Consider the following 4,802-nt stretch of genomic DNA (forward strand, 5'->3'; position numbering starts at 1 on the left):
CAATTTACACTGGCATTTCTGCTGCTGATAGCTTGGGCTTTTAGATGGACAGCGCAAATACCTGCCCATTGCAGAAAGAAGCATTCTTTTAATATAGAGCCAGGTCTTTAAGCTACACATGAAACCCAGCACAATTCTGAGGTACAGATGTACAGAATCTGCACTGTCTGTTCCATGTGTTTGCACCAATTTTGTGCACACTAACAAAGAGTTTAATCTATGTACATTTTATGATAACTTACTGACATTTCCCTGATTAAGACACAAGAGTAACTTGATGAATGGCCTATATAGCCTCCTTGCCTTGGGGAGATAATGGAGAAATGAACTAGACTTTTACCAACACCATGGAATTAAATTTTCTTGAAAAGCCGTTAATAAAAGATGAATTATGTAAGTACAGTTTGTGATATCACTTTAAGAGATCATATGCTAATATACCAGAAACCAGGATGTGGAATATGTGACAAGCAGCCATTACTCAGTTAAGCTTGCACCATGTAGTGTGACGACACTGCAGCTGTGTTTGCCTCTGGTAATAGTTGCTGAAGCTTTACAGTGAATTTGTCTGCTGAGTAATCTTGTTCCATGTGTTTTCAAATGAACAGAATGTATGTTTGGTTCACCAATCCTGGTGCAAGGTCGGTAAATTCATATTTAACAAACTTATGACCATGGCAAATTCCATTATTTTTAAGACAAATGAAGTGTTGCTCAGACTCACAGCTGGTCTAACCTTTGGCTAGGATAAAATATACTGATATGAATGGTATCTATAACTGCTGGAACATTCTTCCCATTCAAAGTTCTAAGTAGCAATATCTCTTTACATTTTATTTGCAGCTCTGTAATTGCCTCATGTGCTCTCAGTTTTTAACTATCCCTCTATTCTTTCATGAGTTCCCCACAGTGCCTTAATATGGACCTGAATTTGATGGAATATGTCATTTTGCCTAATTCTTGGAAAATCCCTGTAGTGCAGCAACACTGGAAAAGAATGAAAGTCGTCATATATTTGTAGTTTTTGTGATTATTACATTACACAACATATAATAATTTATTTCCTATAATCACCAATATAAAATCTTCTAATCCATGTCAAAAGGGCACTCCCTAAACCCAAACAATCTTACTGAAAGGAACTTCAGAAAACGTACTTAAAATACTGAACAATTTTTCAAGATGAAACATTTCTTACCAATTCTTTTCCCATTATTTCAGCTGCCTGGAGAGGGATTCCAGTGTAAGTAATTTTCAATTATCTGATGGCAGCTATAACTTGCTGTGCAGAAATTTTCAGAAACCGATTGTCTGAATCAGAATATCACAAAGCAATTGAACAGATTGAAAATTGAGTCCTATTTTTAAATTATTTTAGGATATGGCATAACAAGAACAAATATTTTAACTCAATGATTAGGAAATTCTTTTGAGGAAAACTAGTCAAGCGTTTCTTAAAAAAAACTTTTTTATTATTTAATTACTTCTCTTGATTATAACAACCTTTTTCAGTTTTCTCTTTTATATTCATCAGCATTCGTAAGCAGATTAATTCTAACATCAACAGTAACATGGACCATCGCAATCTTCTCTTGAAAGCATTTATTGAATGACCTCAGTAAGTGGTAAACATCTATTTTTAAAGTTCCTCTTGCGCAAATGGAAGGATGGAAAGTAGTTGATTCCAGGTATGTGATAATGAAAGAGTCTCCTAAAATTGTGGTCATCATTAGACTCTTAATTCCAGATGTGTTTTTTAATTGACTTCAAATTCCACCATCTGCAATAGCAGGATTTGAACCTGAGTACCCAGAACATTACCTGGGATTCTTGAGAAACGGCCCAGCGATAATACCACTCGGTCACACTGAAGCTGATGTTTTTTGACATGTAGAGGATGTAGAGTTATTAAAGCATGAGAAAAAGAGAAAGAAATAAAATCATAAATTGCTGGAAAAACGTAGCAGTTCAGGCAGAAACAACGATTGATATTTTGGGTCCGGTTCTGAAGAAGGCAGACTGGACCCGAAATCTGAACTGTGCTTTCTCTCCATGGATGCTGCCTGATCTGCTGAGTTTTTCCAGCAATTTATGATTTTGTTTCTGATTTCTCGCATCAGCAATTCTTTGCTTTTTCGAAAAATGAAAAGACTGGCAAGCTTATCACTTTTGATAGATCAAACTATTGCTTGATTTCCATATACTTTGTCACTCCAGATACATGCCTTTCTGTCTGTTGAATACATTGTACTTACTGCTAAAATTATCATCCCCGATGCCGTACTGCATTAGTACTTTGTGATGAAGTGTTCCAGTTCGCCTTCATCCTTATTGCTAACTTTAAATTATTTTCCAGGCCATCACTTGCATTCCACCACACCACACCTCCTTTCCATTTGGTGCAGTTAAATGCCTTCAGCCACCTAACATTTACTCCCTAAAAACCTTCCACATCTCCATTTTAACGTTTTCCTTTCAGACCTCGATTGAAACCACCCTGTCCCTCCCCACATTTTCATTCTTGGTTTGGCATCAGCGTTCATTTGTACATTTGTACTTGTTCAAAAGTACTTTCTCCCATATTTGTTTCTAAACGCAAGCTGCTCTGGTTCACTATTTGACTTCTTTCAGGAGAATTTACCTGCTACAACTTTGCTTTAAGAGCCTGGAATATTTCAATCAAACGGCACCAAATTCTCCTATTGTCTAAAGTAGGAAAATCCAATTGTCATTTCGTTACAGTTTGAGTGTTTTTACTTGTAACTCTTTCAATCTCTCTGGGCCAATGGTATCCTTCCTGCCACTGAATGACAAGAACTATGTACAGTAGTTCACCGATTTGTACAGTAGCATCAGTTTAGCAACATAGAATCAGCATAAGTACAAGACTCTGAAGAACAAAAATCTTCACCAAATTTAAAACACCACCTTTAGGGTAGAAATCTCCAAAAAAACCAAATAAAGGGAACTGTTACATTTTTCCTGCTTAATCTGATCTTTCTCCCATGTACTGGAGGTGCTGGTGTTAGACTGAGGTGGCCAAAGCTAGAATCACGTGACACCAGATTACAGTCCAATAGGTTTATGTAAAATCACAAGCCTTCGGAGGGCAGCCCCTTTGTCAGGTGACATCACTGTGCTCCGAAAGCTTGTGATTTTAAATAAACCTATTGGACTGTAATCTGGTGTAGTGTATCTTCTGACTTTCTCCAATGATCAAAGGCTTGCCTGAAAACAAATTTTCATCAATGCTTGCTTACTTTTCCAATTTGTAGGAATCTTCAACCATGTCTTCTAAATAATTTTTTTGCTCTTCCTTCGCTTCACCTCACTGTGATAATTACTTACATAATTCAAGAAGCTATTCTCTGATTTCACTCATATAGAACTGAACTGAAGTTAAGGCTACCAGCCCCATGTTCTGGACTTCCCCCCAGCACAGAAAATAGATCTCTGTATATATCCCATTAAATCCCTTTAACAAATTGATAATGTCAAAGCGAACCTCCTTAATGGAAAAGAATACAAGCAAAAATATGTAACTTGCTGTCATAATTTAGGTCCTGGCATCATTTAAATGAATCTGCATGGTATTCCCACCTAAGTCAATGTATCTATCCTGATGTTTTATGTCAAAGTTGAGCACAGAGTCTCTGTACAGGGGTCCATGTAAGTGGAACATAACTTCCTCATTTTTATCTATCATAGTCTTACCTACTGTCAGCATTAATGGTGCCACACACCTCCCATGCCCTTACCACCCTGTCCTCTTTCTCTTTATATATTGTATATTTAAAGAAAACATCGGAACTTTTATAGAATGTGGAGCTGCATGAACACAGCAGGCCAATCAGAAACTTAGGTGCTCCTAAGATGCTGCTTGGCCTGCTGCGTTCATCAGGTCCACACTTTGTTATCTTGGATTGTCCAACATCTGCAGTTCCCATTATCCCTTGGAACTTTAATGTTGTTCTGGAAGGTTAATGTTGGAAACTGCATTGAGCTCCATCCAACTTGAAAATGGCTTGGATGGAGATAAGGCAGACACCTTATCAACTCTTGGAGGCTTCTACAGGTCTCCTTATGGAGCTGAATCTTACCAGAAACTAGTAGTGTCAATTTTCTTTTCCGTGAATTTTTTTTGTGCAATTCTCCTAAACTGGCCTCATCAACCATGCTTCGTGCTCCCTATGCTGCCCGCTTGTCTGATGCTCTCACTTGCTGTAGGCAGGAGTGCTCGCCCTTGCCAGGATCTCTGACATAGTCCTGAACTTTAAATACTGATGTGTACTTGATCAAGTGGTCCATCTTGGGCTGCCCTGAACAATGTGATCTATTTACCCCCCGACATGCCATATAAGGGACACTGCTTGGCAGACAGACGTCTGGAGGTTGTGGTGGATGGGCTGGTGCAGGACAATTACCATCCACTTGCCCCAAGACTAGCAGAGAATTCCCAACAGCGGACCCTGCCAACATGGCAAGAGGTTGTCACCTGGATCAGTGCAGTCTCCACGGTCCAAAAGAATGCCCAGCAATGTAGGAAAAAGATCAGTGACCTTCTCCACTCTGCCAGGGGAAGTGTGAGTATCTTCTCTTTGATACCTCACATTCACTGTATCACTGCTACTGCAACAGCCTGCCTCAATGACTCAGGTTCCACCGAGTGCTGTCTATACACCCTCTGTGCTCACTGGCTTAGACTGGCTCCCAGGTAAGCTTTGGCTCTATTTCAAAACTCTCATCTTCTATGGCCCCAGCCCTCCTTTTTGCTGTGGCTTTCAATAGGCCACACAAGCACA

The 4,802-nt window shown here is 39.1% G+C and overlaps 1 long non-coding RNA gene across 1 annotated transcript; it reads left to right on the plus strand.

The window, feature by feature from the left end:
- The first annotated feature begins 530 nt into the window (after nt 1-530).
- On the plus strand, nt 531-1,682 carry LOC125464840 (uncharacterized). Its single transcript, XR_007250106.2, has 3 exons — nt 531-641; nt 1,222-1,243; nt 1,535-1,682. It is a non-coding gene; the product is annotated as an uncharacterized LOC125464840 (long non-coding RNA).
- Nucleotides 1,683-4,802: the final 3,120 nt, after the last annotated feature.

Source organism: Stegostoma tigrinum, chromosome 24 (genome assembly GCF_030684315.1).
Source record: "Stegostoma tigrinum isolate sSteTig4 chromosome 24, sSteTig4.hap1, whole genome shotgun sequence".
Classification (NCBI taxonomy): Eukaryota; Metazoa; Chordata; class Chondrichthyes; order Orectolobiformes; family Stegostomatidae; genus Stegostoma; species Stegostoma tigrinum.